Source organism: Quercus suber, unplaced genomic scaffold, assembly GCF_002906115.3.
Source record: "Quercus suber isolate HL8 unplaced genomic scaffold, Cork oak 2.0 scaffold_760, whole genome shotgun sequence".
In the NCBI taxonomy this organism is placed as follows: Eukaryota; Viridiplantae; Streptophyta; class Magnoliopsida; order Fagales; family Fagaceae; genus Quercus; species Quercus suber.
Window position 1 is genome coordinate 67,434 of NW_027070196.1, and position 20,364 is coordinate 87,797.

At 33.9% G+C, this 20,364-nt stretch overlaps 1 long non-coding RNA gene across 2 annotated transcripts; it reads right to left on the reverse strand.

The window, feature by feature from the left end:
* Window positions 1–11,397: 11,397 nt before the first annotated feature.
* On the reverse strand, window positions 11,398–20,296 carry LOC111991726 (uncharacterized). Of its 2 annotated transcripts, XR_010626390.1 has the most exons (6): window positions 19,619–20,296; window positions 17,741–17,931; window positions 14,677–14,835; window positions 12,874–14,282; window positions 12,664–12,778; window positions 11,398–11,785 (listed from the first exon to the last, which is right to left on the reverse strand). It is a non-coding gene; the product is annotated as an uncharacterized LOC111991726 (long non-coding RNA). The 2 variants fall into 2 exon arrangements; XR_002880766.2 differs by lacking the exon at window positions 14,677–14,835 and having other exon boundaries at window positions 19,619–20,295.
* Between the last annotated feature and the right edge of the window lie 68 nt (window positions 20,297–20,364).

Below are 20,364 nucleotides of genomic sequence, written 5' to 3' on the forward strand. Positions count from 1 at the left end.
AATAAAATATGTATATAAAAAAAAAGATCATATGTTATATACATTAAATAATAACATATGGATAACATAGAGTCAAGCAAAAATTGGCCGGGTGGAAAGCTAACATGCTCTCTTTGGCTGGCCGGTCTGTTTTGATTCAAGCTTCATCGTCTACAATTCCTTCGTACGTCATGCAAGGTACTTACTTACCAGGAAGAATCTTGGATGGTATTGATCGGGTTAATAGAAATTTCTTGTGGGGTTCATCGGAGACTACAAGGAAAATTCATTGGGTTGGCTGGCAGAAAGTAACAAAATCTAAAGAAGAAGGTGGGCTGGGTTTGCAAGAGGCGAAGGGTAGAAACACTGCACTCCTCCCAAGTTGAATTGGAGTTTCCATACGGAAGAAGATGCTTTGTGGGTGAGAGTGCTAAAAAGGACATATTGCAGTAACAGGAGATTAAATGCTGTTAATATGGATAGGCTGCCTTGTTCTCAGATTTGGAGAGCTATCAAGAAGGGCAGGGAAACTTTTAACAAAGGTAGAATGTGGGTGGTTCATAGAGACAGTGCTCTCAGCTTTTGGCTAGACAATTGGACATGTAAAGGTACTATCCGCAGCCTCATTCATGGCCCTTTAACCCATGAAGCAAGCCAATGGAAGATTAAAGATGTTTTGGGGAAATGGAGGTTGGGATTGGAATCGAATTCCTTTTGAGCTTACTCCTGAAATTAAATCGATCATCCAAGCCATTCCTATTTCGTTAGGGAATGGAGGTAGGGACAGGTTAGGATGGAGAGGAAATGCTAGAGGGTGTTTTGATCTCAAAAGTGCCTACTCCTTTGCTAGGGAGGTTGATGATGGGGAGAATGTGGGAATTATAGATGCTGGTTGGATTTGGAAATTAGACACACTTCCTAAAATTAAGACGTTCCTATGGAGATGTTTTCATAATAGCATAGGAGTCAAAACTTGCCTTGCTAGAAGAGGTTTTATGGATGATGAAGGGTGTCCTATTTGCCAAAGAGAGCTGGAAACCATATTGCATGCCCTTAGAGATTGTCCAAGGGTAAAGCAAATATGGAGGCAGCTGGGTATGAAGGGAGATAATAGTGATTTTTGGAGGAGTAATCTGCATAAGTGGCTGCAAAATAATGGGAAAGTGAGTTGTAGTTTTATTCAAGGGAAGCCTCCTTGGAGAATCTTGTTTAATTTTGCTGTGTGGTGCATTTGGAAGAGCAGGAATTCTTTTGTTTTCAATAGGAAGAGCCCAAATCCAAATCTATATAGGGAGATTTCCAATCAAGCTGCTGAGTTTATGTTTTGTGTTTCATCTCCTCGCAACATTATCCGAAGAGTTAGCAAGAGAGTCAGGTGGGAGAAACCGCCCATTGGGTGGAAGAAATTGAACACTGATGGCTCGGTTATTAGGAGTATGGAGCGGGCAGGTGGTGGAGGGGTAGTGAGGGATGAGCATGGGATTTGGGTTGCAGGCTTCACTAGGCATAGAGGAGCAACCAACATTTTTGCTGCTGAGTTGTGGGGGCAAAGGGATGGTCTTTTGTTGTGTAGAAGTTTGAATATTTCTTGTCTTATTGTTGAGATGGATGCCAAAGTGATTGTGGATGCCATTAAAAATTCTGCTTATGTAAATCAGATCATATCTCCCATTTTGGACGATTGTAGGCAGTTGATGTCCGGATTTCAGCAAGTTCAGTTGAATCATTGCTACCGCCAGGCTAACCGTTGCGCCGATCTGATGGCTAAAATAGGGGCTGAACAAGAGCTAGATTACATTTTGTTTTCAAGTCCGCCTGTGGACTTAGCGAAGGTTTTGGAGGATGATTGTAATGGTATCTCCTTTGGCAGATTATGTACTGAGCTGGATGTAATTTTTTGAGTTTTATGAAATCGTCTTTTAACCAAAAAAAAAAAAAATAATAATAATAATAATATATGCATACACTCACATTCAGGACAAGGTGCGGCATGTAACGCCTATTCTAGTCTCATTACCTCTTTGAGGCATGGCCAACAAAGGCAGTGAAGTTAAGGCGGGGCATTTTCGCATTTTCGCAATTTCCCAATCCACCGGCCATGGACATAGTTATGGGCTCAGTGGCCTCTCTAATTTTCAATTATTTGAACCAGCTTTCAATTTTAAAAGGGACCATATGTGAATATTTTTAAACAAAATTCAAAATTTATCTAATAATATATATTATTTTAAAAAAATTTAGGAAAAATTACATAACTCGCCCATAATTTGTACCATATTTCAGATTTAGTCCCAAAATTTTAATTTTGTTGTTTAAAGTTCCAAATTTATGAAATTGTTTCAACTTCAATCCTCTATTCATCTTTATTATTTATTTTATTATTTTAGGTAGTAGATATCGAAGCTGAGAAAAGCGTAAATCATTGATTAAACTCTATGTTTCTTTTAAAATGTATTATAAATCAATTTGACAAATATTCTACAAGTGCTTAGAGCTAGAGAGAAAAATCTGTTTGGAAAGAGAAAAGGGTTTCACTTAGAGTGAAAAAGCTATTGAAAGTCAAAACTGTTTACTTAGTTAAATACAAAATTTTATCAATGGTTTTCCCATTTTTTCTGCTTGACTAAATTACTGAATAAATAATGAAGATGGACAGAGGATTCAAATCAAAATTGTTTCATAAGTTTAAGATTTTTTTGGCAAAATTAAAAAAAAAAAAAAATTAAGACCTAATCTAGGACATGATTTAAAAATTGAACCCTTTTACTAACTTTTCCAAGGTTTTAAAAGTCTAGGGAACCATACCCCCTTGGTCTCTTCGTAAGTCCATATCTGCCCTGGGCCCCTTGCTTTTCATTACGTTACATAAGGTGCATTTGGATGTTGTGTTGCTGAATCTTATAATGAGTACAGTCAAACTATTTGAAGACTTGTGATCCCTGCTTTATACTGGTGGTTGGATGCACAGTCTTCTTCATGCCTTTTCCTTTTTGCCTTTTCCCTGTGATCTTTTTCTTTTTCTTTTTCTTTTTTGTGGGGGCGGGGGGGTTCTTTAGAACTTTCCTTAGATGCTCTTTCCTAAATGTATTTAAGATTTTTTTTATTGATAAATTACACATCTTCAAATTTAGGATATCTTCATTTATCTTACTCTTATAGAGGAATGAGATATCATTTGAACGGGAGGAAATTTCACGAAAAAAAAAATCAATATAAATGATTGAAAGTTCTTTCATTTTATTTTTTTCCCTTTTCTTTTAATTTTAAAGATGAATATTATAAGTTCATATATCGATCACACCTAACTCTACATTTTCTAGTGGGTTCCAGTTAGTTCAACTGGTAAAGTTTTTAATGGTTATATAAGAAATTTGAAGTTCATTCCTCACCTACACTAAAAATTGATTAGTATTTTAGTCTGATGATAAAAAGTTATTATTAAGAGCGGACGCTATAAGTTGAAATTCTCTAAAAAAAAAAAAAAAAAAATCACCTGTTTACTTCCTAAAAAAAAACCTATACCTGCCCTATAGTGTGAAAAACAATTATGTGGGTAAATACTATATGTTGGAGGTTTAGATACACATGCACATGCTACAATTTGGATCAGCGGTCAGACTGCATGAAATTTCAAATATATTAAATTGAGATTCAGCTTCAACTAAAAAAAAAATAAACCCACTAAAAAAGAGGTGTAATTTTTAAATCATTTGACTAGTCAAAATTAGTTTAATACAAACATATGCACATGTAGATACCGCCCTCCAAAAGAAATACAGGTACGGATACATACAAGTATCTAAGTCGTTGTTTGTAAAATGTGAACATTAACAACAAATTTAGAGAAATCACCATCTCCATGTGACCAAAACAGAATAGTTGAACCACCGATCGTTAAAAGAATATTTGACTCTCACTGATCAGTAAGAATCAATAAATAATTTAGCAGCAGTAATTTTTAATTGTTGTCGAGTATTCAAAAAGAATAAACAAATAAAGAATCAAAATTCAAAAGCACGTTAATTAATAATTCTTTTACAAGACCCTTCACAATTGCACAAGATAAAATTAGAGCTTTTTTTATTTTTTTTTGGAGAAGCAGATAAAATTAGAGCTTATTACGAAGTATAACTTGTCTAGAATTTTCAGCATGATCACCTGGAATAATTTAAAGGATATAATTAATTAAGCATATGCGATCGTAGTCACAAAGAGTTTAAACTCCTATTGAGATGCACGGATTTCTTGATTTAAATGTTCTATCTTCCTATATATTAATATGAAGATTGTTTAAAAGTCATTCTATATATGGTGGCTTGTGTAGATCCCAAATTCCCAATTTATTTTAACTTAGCTGGTATGTAAAGTAATAAACATCCTTACTTATTAATACCCCCCAAAAAAAAGTAGAATATTTTTAACACCATTGTTCATCAACTACTATTAATTGTCATTAAAATGTAAGACTTTCAGTAAATTCTTTTCTAAGTTTTAGTAATGTCACCTAAATATTAAGTAGGTAAAAATCCTAAGCATTGGGTCCAAACTTATTTATGGGAAATTTTTTTAGTTGAAATATGAAAAGGAAAAACCAACTTACAGTACTTTATCCATGGCTAGGGTCTTATCTAGCTAGGAACTCCAATTCTCACCAATAGACCTCTCATAACTACTCACCAGAGCTTGTGGAGCCTTAGGTTTCAAGTAAACCCCACATAATAACATGGCTTTGATTATAAACCTAACCCTAACACACTTTTTGGGCTAAGGCTACATTTGGTTCGATGTAAATTGAATTCTGAGTGTAAAATCAATGTAGGGAAAAATGAATTTCTGTAAGAAAAATGAAATCTGGGTGTTTGGTTCTACAGTGGAAAATAATCCGGAAAACAATTTTTGGTGTTTGGTGACATTCTAAAAATGCTATTTTCCTACTAATTTTTCACATTTTCTTAGCTCCCAAACAAATTTTATAACAAAAAACTTCAAAATATACGCTTCACACAACCAAAAATCGAATTAAAAACATTTTTTATTCACAACTCGTTAGATTGGGAAAGAGAGATTAAGGAAAAGAGAGGATCAGAGTGGATGGAGGACGGCGGCGGCCAGATCGAGTGGATTTGGGGGTGGAGTGGAGTGGATTGGTGATTGGTGGCGGCCGGATCGACAATCAGTGATGGTGGCCAAATCAATTGTCAAGATTGGTATCGATCTTAGGGCTTTGGGTGACAAGATCTGTGGTTCGATCTAGAGGCGGCAGCAACGGCGGGGGTGGGTGGTGGGTTGTAGATCAGTGACATGTAGTTAAAGATTCGGCCATGGTTGGTCAGAGGAAAAGAGAGAGAACGAGGGAGGAAGAGAAAAGGGATGGTGGACGCAACTTGCATGGCGGACCGTAGATGGTGGACGGAGCTTGCACGACAAACGGCAGATGATGGATGGAGCTTGCATGGCGGTCCAATTCCTCTCTCTCTCTCTCTCTCTCTCTCTCTCTCTCTCTCTCTCTCTCTCTCTCTCTCTCTCTCTCTCTCTCTCTCCAATTTTTTTCTTCAACCCAGACCAAACAAAATAAAAAATCACGAGAAACCCACCCGATCGGTGAGCAAGCACTCCGATCGGCGTCAACAATCATGGTTGATCGGCAGCAACACCCACACCCACCACCACGAAACTCACACAAGCCACCCACTGATGCCGACGAACCCAGCCACCCACCGACAACGATCTACCCATACAACCACAACCACCACCACACCACAGCCCACAGCAAAGGAAAAAAAAACCAAGTAAGGCGCGAGATGGGTTGGCGGGGTGGATCGAGGTCGGGGTCTGCGGTGTGGATCAACGGCGAGGTTTGCAGCGTGGATCGGTGGCATGGAGGTGGGCTGGCAGCGGTGAGATGAAGTTGAGAGAGGGCTGAGAGAGGTGAGAGTTGAGAGAGATGAGACTGAGAGTTGACAGAGAGAGAGAGAAAGGGGCAATATTTTAATGCGGCCAGAATAATTTTTTTTTTTTTTTTTTTTTTTATAGCTCTAAGCTACAGTGCACATCTATCTATAGATGTGCACTGTAGCAAATCATCTAAAAAAAATAACTATAGCTCCACTGCTGGAGCAAGTTTTTTGTACATGAGGAGCTAATATACTAATATAGCTTTTTAGCACCACTACTGCGAATGCTCTTAGGCCATCTTAATGTATCATGTCTAGTACGTACCATGAATAGGAAACATGATATATACCTTTGATAATATTTTGAATTATAATGTATCCCAAGTCCCAATCATTTCTAGTCCAGATAAAGAGACTGTCCTGTACATGCTCTAAACAAAGATAATGGTCCCGATCGATATGAGTTGTTGGAAAGCCCCACAAGTTAGCCACTGGTCGAACCATAGATTTATTTTGGAGCCATGCCCTATTTTCCATCTTAGACCCTTTTTGAAATAAGAGCATCCTAGCTGCTAGAATAGATTTCCAAATGTGAGACCCTGGCTGCAAGATTTCAAGGACACTCTAGGCAAGAAGAATGGGAAAAGTACTTAGATTTCAAAATCTTAGACTGCGTTTGTTTCAGTGGTAAAGGAAATCCAGAAAATATTTTACACGCTTGAGGGTGTTTGGGTGTGCATGAAAATTCAGTCAAACTGAAAACCAATTTCAGTTGACCGTAAAATAGGCACCCCAACTTTGTAAAACCAATTACATACTCATTTTACCTTCAATTGATTTCCAACCTCACTCAGAACTCAACAACCCACANAGATTTGGGTTTTTTTTTTTTTTTTGCCTGCTGTGAACTGGTGGTGGTGGTGGTGGATGTGGCTGATAGTGGTTGTGGTTGGTGTTGTGATTGTTTTTTTGGTAGTAGGATATATTATTTTATTGTAGTGTTTATATTATTTTATTGTGATGTGTATATTATTTTATTATGTTGAAAGCTAAAATAGATTCACTGCTGCAACTTGTGTGTAGGTAAAATAGATAAAGTAACTTTTTATGTAGCTAAATAGCTAAAATTTTACAACCACTGCTGCGAATGCTCTAATGACAATAGAACTTGTTCGGTTAAAGAAGATTCAAAATTCCTTTAAAAATTACCTCATCCCAAAAAAAAAAAAAAAAATCCTTTATCAATTATCTTCGCTTCCATGTGACAACTTTCAATGGGTTTAACGATAGTAAGACAAGGGCTTAATATAATATGTCTTGAGAAGTAAGACACTGAAATATAATTTTAGAATCATCAGATTCTTCTTTAGTTATTTTTTAACTAACAACTCAAGGTACGATTATTTTCAGTTTTTTCTTTTCTTTTTTTAGAAGAAAGACACATCAGCTTTTTATTTCATAGCAAAAAGATTTATAACATTACAATCATAGAGGTCTGATGGATCATACCCCATCCAAACAAATACAAGAAAAGAAATCATAACTCTTTTGGCTAAGGCATGAGCTAAAATATTGTCTTGTCATATACAAAATAAAAAATAAAGAGAATTAAAAGGAAAAAAAAGGGGAAAAAAGAAAAAAAAAACAATTTGGGTAAGAAAATGATGCCATCTCTTGAACATTTTTTATTCTCTAACTTTGATCTCATTTGGTACTTAGTTTCTTTCTTTTGGCACCATAAAAGCATATATATAATAACTGAAATTGCTCCTATAACCCTACAAATAGTTATTATACAATGTTTATTATTTTTTTTTAAAAAAAATTCTTACAATTTCCATAACAGATAAATCAAAATCTTATACAACAATCAAAATCATATGGGCAATAAAACAATAAAGAAAGAAACAAAATTACCTTGTAGGAAGGGCTACTCCTTCCGCTAAGAGAGAAAAAGTGAGGGTTTTTTTTTTTTTTTTTTTATATATATATTTATTTTAAGATTAAATACGAGGAAGAGAGACATTTATTTATGTTTGATTTTGGCAACTGACTTGCCATTCAAAAGTAATAAAGAGAAGTGGAAGTACCTAATTTTAAGGGATATAGATAAATAATTATCTTTGAGAGTCAGAGAGAGACACTAACAAGAGAGGGGGGAAAGATTTAAAGCTATATATAATTGTTAATCTTTTTCTTTATTATTATTTTTTTAATAAAAAGAACTTTAACTAGAACTAAAACCTTTTAGATGTTGGAATTCAAACTGGAACTAAAAAACTTTAACTGGGTAAGAGCTAAATCAAAAGTTGGAATTAAAATGAAAAAAAAAAAAAATTTCCGTGCACATATATCTTTTTATTAAATTTTTGAGAGCACAAAAAATGGTGCTTGAGTTTAGGAGAAGCTTGTTGGTAACCACTGTTACTAGGCTATATATTAGGAAAGTATTCATTTAGTGGGAAGTTATTGAGAGGAAATTGCAGTTTTTTTTTGGGTTCAATTACAGTTTTGTCCTTAATTTTTATTTTTAAGAGTAAGACTATCTAATTAAATTGGGGTATTTTGATAATTTAGGAAAGTGATAACTAATTTTCTGATTTCTCTTAATATATAGAGATAGGTATAAGAAGTTAAGAGCAGTTAGCTTTTTAAAAAGAAGTTTAAAGTAGTTTAAATTGTAATCAAATGTGTATATATCTATTTAGTTTTTTTTTTTTTTTGGGATAAGCTTGAGGATGTTAAAAAAAAAAAATTGATAGGAAGATAAACATGAGGATGATTTTTTTTTAAACGAAAAAAAAAAAAAACAATAGCAATGTGGGGTTGTTTAACCTTTTTTTTTTTTTTTTTAAACTTGTTTTTCTTTAAAAAAAAAAAAAAAAAAAGGTAAACGTATAGTTGTTTTGAAGAAATGGATTAGTGGGAGAGTGATCTTATTTTGTAGGAAATATTTTAGGTAAAAGTTAGAGATATATTTTTACAGTGTTATCCTCAAGTATAGCCCTTACTTAAATGTAAGCTGTAGGGAAATTTTAGAATAAAAAAAATGTCTCAAACAAGGGAAGCCCCATAAATAGTAGTATAGAAGATGACATGAGAATTTTATCTGACAAAGCCACCAAGATTTCTCCTTGAGAGTTTCAAACAACCACCCCTATTCCTGCTTCATGAGAGCCTACAAAAATGGCTCCATCAAAATTCGTTTTCAATTCGCTAGGATTAGAAGATTTCCAAGTAGGCCTAATGGGGCAGACAGGTTTTGGAGGTGTCGAATAGGCTTGCTAGAACTCTTGCAACAATTAACAGGCTTGATTGAAAATCCTTTCTAGTGGCACCATATCGACCATAGCTTCATTTGCCTTGATCTTGTTTTGTCTACTCTTGTGTTGGATTGTAGAGACCTTTTGGACGAGTCCAAATCTTCAGTCCCACTTTTTCTGCTCCACTCTATACTCTACCAATAAAAACTTACAATATGTTCACCTAATTAATTAAATACTACCATTATTGACTTATTATTTTTATTTTAACTACCAAATAAAATAAAACAAAACCCAAACACCTCCTACCACAACCACCGCCCTTCACCACCACCAAACATGTCGGCATCGTCAGCCATCACCCTTGGATTCTCTAGTCACAAAAACCACCATCACCTGATCTACACCACGTCGGACATCCAAGTTGTCATTGTCCCTCACCAACCACAATCACTCCAGCAAAAACACCAACAGATCTAGGATCAGCATCATTCAAAGCAAGACTATGTCTTTCTCAAATCCAAATATTTTAAATCTCTCTATCTTTGTTGTTTGTCAAATCTGTTTTTGTCTCCAATATCAGTGATTCTTCATTTGAATCCAATGCATGTATCAGAATCCATAACAAAATGCCAAAAAAGTAATTTGTTTTGAGGGTCTAGAGTCTTGAAGGGGTTATGCTTTAACCCCTTTATATACAAGCTCTAAATGATTGCACCTAACACGTTTGGCTTGCATGGGTTTCAAATTTGTTGGTTTTATTTGCTAGTGGAGTGATGGTGGTTGGATGGATTGAGAATATGTGGCAAGTTTTATTAGTGGAGCAGGAAAAGTAGGACAAAAGATTTGAACTTCTTTGGGATAGAAGATTTACACTCCTTTTAGACAGGGATTTGAAGGTGCATCCTCGTCACATGTATCGTGAAGCGAATGGATGTGTTAACATTTTGGATAGGACGGGTAGGGAACAAAGCACCAGAGAAATAAAACCCTTCTTTTGTTTATCAATATTAGGTAAGGGATGTAATAGGTTTGGGTCAATTCAGAGAGTGTCCAATGAACTAATATGTTTATGTCAGTAATTTTTTTTTTTATACCAATTTATATCAGTAATTGATATTCCTATTTTTAATTTAAAAAAAGAAGTGGCTATAAAATTTCTCATTATTTGATATGATTAATTTTTAAAATGAAAAATGAATCTTGAATTTGATTGGTCAAACAAATCCTGAATTGGGTCAAAATAATGTCACATGTAATGTTATGGTCAGAATATTAAATATAATACATCTTCTAACTTTTCTTAAACTCTTTTTCATTTTTCTTTTCTTTCTTTGGTGGTGGAAAAGGTTAACATGTTTTGCTTAGCTTAGTCATGTGGGCTTTGAGAGTAGCACTTGGATTGCCCACATGCTAACATGTGAGCTGTACAGGGGCGGTCAGGTAGATGGAGGTGGGAGATGTGCACCTTATAAACGTGGACCTTTGTTCTACACTCAATCAAAACAGTTCAAACTTTGCTCTGTTTATACTTACTATAATTTGGTCCTATATATGGTTCATTGTATTAACTTTTTACTTCAAAATTCTCTTTCAATAATTAAAAAAAAAAAAAAAAAAATCAGTCAAAGGTCAAAGAAGAATCAGTCTTCACAGTTCACATTATTGGATGACTAGGTCCATATGAAAAAAAAAAAATTGTTTATCATAGACAATACTGTCAGAATGACGTTTAAATTTGGCCTCAATATTAGTGTATAATTAATAAACGACCACAAGTCATAATATATGATTTTGTTTTTCAAACTGGGGAGCCTTTTGGTCATGTTGTCCTCGGTTTTAATTTTCAGCTTCCTGCTCTCTTTCCCCACATAAAAAAGGGCCTTAGCACAGTCAGCTGATGGACCTGGATCCACAGATAATACTTTTTAAGGTTGGGTCCATTGTTTTTATATAATTTTGGGCCCAAATAAGATCCATTAAGAGTGAAATAGACAATAGGCGTGATGAAGAAATAAAAATTTTCCTTTTTTTTTTTACTGAAGAATCTTCCATTTAAAGAGAGGAAAATGAGAAAAACAAAATTATGAAGAACCAAGAAACTACTGTGCCAAGAGTCTTAAGATATGTTTGGTAACTGTTTTTTTTCTCAGTTTTCTGTTTTCAATTACCATTTTCTGTTTCCAATAGCAAAAGACTTATTTGGTAAGCTGAAAACATCGAAAAACATAAGATAGTTTTTGTTTTCAATTTAGAAAGAAAAATGAAAACAGCCAAAGGGCAACTTTCAGTGTTGTATTTTTTCATGCATGTGAAAACGTGGAGAGAATAGTTTCTATTACCACTTGAATGAACCAGTGCTCTAGTTCTAACCGTGCAACTAAACATTTTTTTTTTTTAACCTACAATATTTTTTCTCTTTTCCCGTAGACCCATTCCCTTTCTCTCTCTCCTCTCATAATTTCAGATTTCTTGTTCTTCTTCTTCATCTTTTTCAGATTGGTATTCGTGTTCTTCATGTCAAGACCATTCCCTTCCTTTCTCTCTACCTTCCTAATTTCAAATTTCTATTTTTCTGGAATCAAATCTGCAAGTCTTTCACATATTTTGGGAGCCCATCAATCAGAGATACACATCTATCAAGCAGATCTGCAAGTATTTCACATTTGTTCAAACTTCGTAACTTTTTTTTTTTTAATTATACAAGAATATTGCGTAATACCTCAAGTGTATCAATTGAAACCCATGTAAGAAATAACACTAAATCTATATTATAATTAATTGCAGGACTTGTGTTTGGGATTGGTTCTATTATATATTTTTAGTGGGCCGTGGGCATATTGATCTATTTCCATGGTATTACAATAACACATAATATGATTTTATTATGGGGAATCTCTTCAAGCTTCTTGGCTCAATCTCATTTTAACGAGTTACACCACAACTACCAGAATAAATTTCATTTGAATACTGTTTTTTTTCTCTCTTTTTTTGGGTTGAATTTTGTGTTGTTTTGATCCCTATATTTTTTTTCTTGTAAATTGTATTGAAGCTCTTAACAAGGTGCTTCCAAAAGGAATATAATGAGGGAATGTAATTCGGAAAAAAAAAAAAAAAAAATTCTTTTCAACTGACCAAACATGAAAATATAAGAAAATTGTTTTTTTTCTTTTTTCTTTAAAAATAAAAAATTAAAAATAGAAAACAAAAACAATTACCAAACATGGCCTTATATTTCAATTAGTTGGTTTTTCTTGGTATTTCCATCCGTTATACTAACTTATCTGAAAAGTGGTAGACTATTAGACTTAAAAAGGCCAGAAACTATGATGCTTGTCTGATTAAATCAATTTAAATCATAAAATTAAATAACTTATTTGAAAAGGAAAAAAATTATAGGTGAAATTACCAAAAATGCAAAATAAGATTCGGTATTTGGAACAGAGTGATCATTTCACATTAATTCCTATCTGCCTTCTTCAAAGTATTCTTAACAAAATCTATAAAACAGTAGAAAAAACTTTTACCTCATTCTTTTCTGGCAATTAATGAATTCTGAACTTCATGGTTTTTTACTTTTTCCCACTGACACAACTCCTAGCATATGATGGAAGTTAGGGGAAATTTAGCAAAAACCAAAATCTACAAACAAGAGAAAAAAAGAAAAAAGATTGTCAATTTAAGCAATTTTATGAAAAATGAAGAGAGAGCGAGAGAAAATCAACACAGAGTCTTACCTACATATCCCCACGGGGGATGGAAATTTTTTCTATATGTACATGTTACAAACTTTGCAACATGTACATACTTGTTCAAAACCCCATAACCTGGTACATTGGAATTCCCAATATACCCCTCATACTCTTGACGCAAGACAACAACCAAAATAATGTGTGAAAAATAACAAACGGAGAAATAAGAGATAAAACTTAGTAGTAAACATCTAGGGTTGCTAGGAGTTAGCACCAAGCATGATTAAAGTCAACACTAGTTGTAAAACTAAAAAATAAAAATGTATTACCAATCTCAAAGTTGCTTTACAAAATTGAGAATTGTGCTTAAATGGAGAACAAAATGCATAAAAAAGAATCCTAATTATTAAATGACGGGACTTGGTAGATCTTCAATTCCAATTATTAGTAGGCTCCATATTGGCATGTTCCATTCATAAGATCACAAGTTGGACCCTAGGTATGTATAATTGGAAGCCTATATATCATTTCTACATGCACTCCACTTGCTCCTTTATACTAAAGATCAATATTACATTCTAATTTATAAAATGAGCCACCATATATAACAAAAGGCGGAATGATAATTTGACATGCATACTTGCCAAAAAGATAGTTTGACATATATAGAATTATCAATTAAATTATTTGCCTTTTCATTGAAGCTAAATTTTCAAAAAAGAAACTAAAAGAAACAATAATGTAAAAGAAACACACATTATAGATGAAAAAGAAATCATCCTCTTGAAGATGAAAACCAAAACACACACTTTTTTTTTAAGAGAAATGTCTATTACACACACTTGCATACATAATACATACTTTTTTAAAATAAAGGAAATTATGACTACAAGTCAAAATTTCCCTTATTTTTGAGAGCTGGTGTACTATGTATGATAAGGGATGTTTACCAAACATTATCCTTTCTTAATTAAATGACAATTTTTCTCAAGTGAATATTGATAAATTCTTGCAATAGAATACATTGGAATCAACAACCATGTTGCGCGGTGACATCACAGAGGCATTGATGCACTTGGTAGTACTTTAAACTAGCATAATATATTAAGCTTCATTCTGCCTGGATAGTCTCCGTTATCTAGTAATCAGGAGGGTAAACAGCAACATAAAAACCATTTTCATATCTTGGTCACCGTTCATCACTTTTCTTTTGAATTTTGCTAAAGTGAAACTTGTACTATCATTGCATCTAATTTCGTTACCTGTCTGAGTGTTAGCAGTATTAGCATCGCGTAAAGCTGAGGTGAATCAGTATTACACACCGTGTGTTGTTATATCAATAGCGAAGACAATGGCATCATGACAAAATTTGGTTCTGTAGAGAGCGCTTCCACCATTCTCATTGCACTTAGCATTCCATAAACCTTACCCGGTTACCCTTCCTCCCTTACCTCCTGAAAATATTCAAGAAGAAATAAAGAGAAGTATCAAATCAAGAAGAATATAGAGGATTTACGTATTTCAACTTTAATGGTTTAGAGTTACAATCCCTTATACAATAAACTTTTTTTATTTGATACATTAATAGTTGGGGTGGAAGATTTGAACGTTAAATATTAGAAAACTGTCGATTAAACTACAAGACTTTTAACCAAATACAATAACCTTAAAACCATGGTCTATTATCTACCAAATTCTTATGGTAAGGTCATGTACCAAAAACCAATTTAAGTTTGGATATTAGATTATCTCAAATAGGCAAATGAGTGAAGCTATATAGTACCCTAAAGGGAATAATGAGAAACGAAAGGACAATTCATATATTGGGCGAAAGTTTGGTTAGGTTACCAACAAAAGTTGGCCTGAGTGGAAGGGGCTCTGGTCACTTAAGCAATTGGTCTCAGTTTCGGCCCTTGTGGATGCAGCAAACTTTCTTGGGAGAGGTCCTCACCTTGGCGCCCGACAGTACCTCGAAGGATTAGTCCTAAAATAAAAACCTGGGGACACCTTGGGAAACCAAAAAAAGAAAGTTTGGTTAGGTTCATTAATTATGCAAAATTGTTGTTTTTTAGTTAATAAATCCACCACAATAAGGCTAGAAGATCATAACCCCTAATCCTAGTGTCATGGAATATATAACTTCTATGAAAATCAACTGCTATATATATAGAGAGAGAGAGAGAGAGAGAGAGAGAGAGAGAGAGAGATGGTTGGCAAACTCTATGACAAATTGATTGTAATTTTTTTATCTTTTTAGTGTTGTAATATTTGGGGGGGGGGGGGATTTAATATTGTATTGATTTAAAGATAGTGAAAGGAAGCTGGAATTCAGAATTGCAAGTTAAAGGATTTCACTCAAGTGAAAGTGTCGTGTCAGCCTAAATTGGTTTTTGAATTCTACAAAAAACACTAGTTATAGGGGCCTTTTTTTAGCCGTGTTTACAAAAACACGGCTATAAATACCCTAAGACAAATCACTCAAGTGTTTCATTGGACACTGAAGACATTGGCTTGAGAGAAACTTTTAGAGTCTAAGAGAAATTAGTTACAAACTTCTCTATAGTACCAACCCCTTACCCTTCTATTTAAGCTTCATTTCCCACAAATTTTGTAACTTCAAAGAGTTAGAGTCTAGAGAGCTAAAATTAACCCTAGATGAAAACCCTATTTCTCTCTACCTTCTCCCTCTCCGCATAGCCACATACAATGAGAGGAGATTAATAACATCACTTCCTTCACTACCTTCCAAGTTGTGAGAGTTGATTGTAAAGAGAATCTTACTGAGGTTGAAAAGATTCTACAATGGTGTTCACATTATGAAACACTCTGTGAGAAGCAATGAAAAAATAGAGAGCAAGAGAGAGAGAGTTTAGAGAGAAAAGGAATTTTTGAAGAAAAAATAAATGCTTCACTGTGTACTACATTTGATGTACAATATATATATAGATTATAGAGACTCAGCAACTCCCAGATCAGATCCCTTGAATCACGGAACTGATCTGTATAATGTGGAGGGAAATTAGGAACTAACTAACCACCACTGAACTGCTCAACAGACTGATTTAATGATCTACAAAACGTAGCGTATCAATTGAACTAAATGCATAAGGACTAAACGCAGCATTTCAACTAATAACATAAGTCCTAAACTCTGCATATCATTAAATACATTTACACCACAGTATAAGTAGAACGACACCGTTGCATATGTAGACTAGCCGTTGAGAAACTAGCTATTGGGCATTCCATTGGACATTTGAACCTTTTGATCAAAACATTGATTGTTGTGGTTGTTTCTGTGTGTACTCTTAACAGATTGGTGTTTAATTGGGAAATCATTGGATCAACCCAAATTTTGTCATGGTGGGTTGAAGATGCAATTGGAGCTCAATTATGGATTCAAATGCTAGAGTAAAGAAAGGACTTGTGGAGCTGGTTATGAGTACGAATTTGAAGGGCTTGAGTACAGAGATACCACTGGACTTAGAGCATTTTGTGATTATTATGTACAGCAACTAACTATCTATTCTAGTGGATTGTTCCAGTGGTATGGTCATAGAGAGGTTTTTTTTTGCTTGGTTCTCAAGTTTTCTTCTTTGATAACACTTGTTTTGATTGTGTTATTGTGCTTTTGATTTAATTATGTGGATTGTACATTTTATTTTCTTATCCATGCTTTGCATATCATCCCTCCTAAGTTTTATTTGTTAATCACCTTAATTTGGTCTTAATCGCTAGATTAGCCTAAAATATCTTAGTTATAATTTAAAATTTGGGATCTAAGTATTAATCAACTTAGATTTGATTGTTCTCAATTGGTATCAAAGCTTGGTATACTAATTTTGTGGATTTATTTCCTAAGTTTGATTCGTGACCCCAGTTGTCATTGAGCGTTCTCAATCACTTAATGTTCCTCCGCACTTCGACAGTAACAATTATGCATATTAGAAGGTTCGTGTATGTGCGTTCCTCAAATCAATTGATATCCATATTTGGATGTCCGTTGAGAAAGGTTGGAAGAAGCCGGATCAGCCCATGGCTGAATGGATAAGGATATCCTTAGATGAATTTCGCAGGATTTCTTGTGTAGAAATAGCCAAGGAAGCATGGGACATACTTGAGTCTGGTATTTCCAACCTTTGATTGAGTAAATGGTGGGTCATGAGAAGATGGTGGAGAATAGTCGTTGGATCAGGAACTAGTGCATGAGTTCTCTGAGGTGAGGGGACTTTGAAATGGTTGCAAGAGAGGTGGAGTGAAAAACTCGGCTAGGTTAAATGTGGAATGAGGAAGTCGACTCTCATTTGAGGGCATGAAGGATGAAGACTCGGAATTTGAATAAGAATGAGAGTGTTGGCTAGACTCTTACCTTTTGGATTGGGGTCTAAATAATCTGGAGTGATAAGAAAGGAAACCTACATTAATATTTAGCAATGTGACAACAACTAAAGATACTTCCATAATTTTTTTTGGCTGAAAATCAATTTATTCTTCATACTAGCTAATCTGTAACTGAGATGTTCAAAGGTGTTGATGCCAAACTTCATCACTCACCATTTGTTATCTATTAGAGTAAAATGCTTCGCCATGTTGTGAGTTCAGTTCAGTTCATACAAGCCTTGAGATCTATTGCTTGAGGAAATTGATCACTTTCTTTGTTACCTTGTTCTTTATCACAACACCATTTGAGAATTCAATATTATATGGGAATTGACATGTATAGTGACTAATTGATAATAAATTCTTCTAAATTATCTAAACCACAAGAACATCTTTGAGTTTTGACTCTTTAATTAGTTCCTATATATACTTTTAAATTTACATCCCCAAATATGTGTAATGTCTAAGATTTCACCATTTCCCACCATTATTTTATCAAAACAAGAATAATGAATGCTAGATTCTAGCTTACCATTGTATGAAGCCATATGTGGTGAAGCTGCAGAATTAGGATATAGACCAAACATCATTCTATCTGTCTGTGATTGAGTGAGCTGTTATAAAGTTTTTGTCCTTTGGCTGATAGTGTTTAGTCCACCAAATAGCTCAAGTACTTCTTCTGATATGATACCGGCAATCCAACCATGGGGTAGGCGATTTTACCTTGTCCATAATGCAAAGTCATTATTATCAACAAAATGTTTCTCGTATGCAGCTTTAGCAGATTAAGTGTGCATTTGGGTTAAGATGAAAAATGAAAATTATTTCACTATTCAGTTTATTTTTGCTATTATTCATGAGTCATATTGTACCATTTCAATTAACTTTTACCTTTATTTACAGTACTTTCAGCAATAATTTTTCAGTTTTAACAAAATAAACAGTATCCAAACACACCTTAAGATAGTCACAAATCTTTTGGGCATTAGAAATCTTCCATAAAGAAAGCCAAGCATATCTTCAGGCTCCAGCTTTCAATTAAACCCATATGATTTGTGTCTTCCTTAGGTTAAGGATTTATTTTTTTGATAATAGGTTAAGGGTTTATGGGTAAAGATACTTTGTTGAGGTAGATAAAAATGTGCAAGTAAGGCCATGATGGCTCTGATATCATAAAGTGATTCTAAACGAAGAAATTTTAGAAAAATGACCAACTGATCTTTGTATTGTTCAAATAATTAAGAATTGCTTTTGTATGTAATTTTCTTATCTAGTAATACAACATATGAAGAGAATTTCATCAACAAAAATCAACATCTAAATACAATATACTACACAAAATATTCTGCTTATCAGTATCTTGTGAGTTATCCGTAATGGATATAACATGTGGTGACCATTTATAAAATCTAATAAAATATGATTAAACTTCTTTCAAAGTTATGATCTTTTTTAATTTTTAATTTGATTTTGGGTACATTTGATATATCAAGTGAAGTTTAAAAAATAATAAATTCTACTTATTGAGATACGACAATCTATTGAGCTTAAGTTGTTGGAACTTTACCCAACTATTCTCTAACGTCATCCTTCACTAGTTCATTATCTATTTTTTCAAGCCATCCTCAATTATTGATCTACTTCCATACATTCTCCGTTGCACCAAAAATCATTTTAGAAGGACTCGATTATGTTAATTACAAATTAAATTGATTCAAAACTATTTATATGATTTTCTTTAGGTAGACTTTATACGTTGCATTAATAGATTATAGTAAGACAGTTAAAGGCCTCTTGATTAAGTGAAATCTCTATCTCCTTTACTCCTCCAAAATGATGAGAAAAAAAGAGAGGAAGATATAGCAAGACATAATATGAACTGCTTCATCCTAGCAGTAATTAAGGCCTCTAACTCTGTTTGTATCATCCTCGTAGGAAGGCCTAAGTCTTTTCAAAACAAAACATGGAGAAAAAGCATCCGAATATCAGACAAGCAAAAGAACTACAAAATTTACCTCAAAACTATATAATTTTATTACAGAAAAAGGAGAATTTTGAGTTTTCCATTGTAAGAACCTAAGTTATTCGATCAGCTTATTCTAGGAAGAATATCAAATTCATGTTATAGCGCCAACGTAGGAAAAACCATTAACACAGACTCGTTTTAACCAGAAAACCCCCCCAAAAAAAGAAATCGAAGAATTTATTATTAAAAAAAAAAAAAAAAAAAAACCCAGCTCTGATTACTGTTGCTGTTTAGCTTGTAATTGTAGAAACTGAGTAGCAACACCAGAGTAGTAAAAACAAGAGTTGCAACATGGAATTGACAAAAAGTATGATTAATGCCAAATAAGAAAGTTTTCACTTTTCAGTGCTAAAAATGAAAAAAGAACAAAATAATTATTGTTACCTTCAAACTTTGTGGTCGGCCTAATCCTTTCACATATACTATAACTCCCACCAGGTCATCATCTTGATCAAAACTGAGAAATCTGTCTCTTAGAAATCCAAAAGTGGAGAATAGGTATAGCCACATACTTGCTGATGCAGCATCATCAAGATTCCCACATGAGAAAGAAACCTTTCCAGTAAGAGACCACTTGTACCAGCTAGCTAGCTATTCCACTCAATGAGGCCCTTAAAGTCTGTGAATCTTAATGATGCTGCACCCGCCAATACTGACTGTTGATCTTCCCATGCAGGTGAAAAAGTACAAACCCTAACCCTTAAAAGACCACCCCATAAGGTAAAAGTGAAGAAATGACTAGCTAGATGACAGTAACAACTATAAAAAAGCAAAACACCCACACCCCAATTAATCATTATGTATCTACACAAACAATACCCACCTGACAAAAAAAGTAAAAATAACAAGGGTATACTTTCATATATGCATAATACAAACAATAAGTAATGAAAAATGAGATTTGGATCAACAAAACCTATTAAACATAGAGAAAGTTATTACATATGAGGTTTGAGAAAAGAGAAAGAGGGTATGTATACATAGAGAAACGGTTTAGTTTGGTGGCTAACCACTATAAGCTGAGTATATATAAGAAAATAAAGATCCAGAGGAATACAGGCCTATCCCACTGATACAGATGTAGAGATAGATATGTATAAGAGACTATAGTAACATTTTACAAAAGAAAG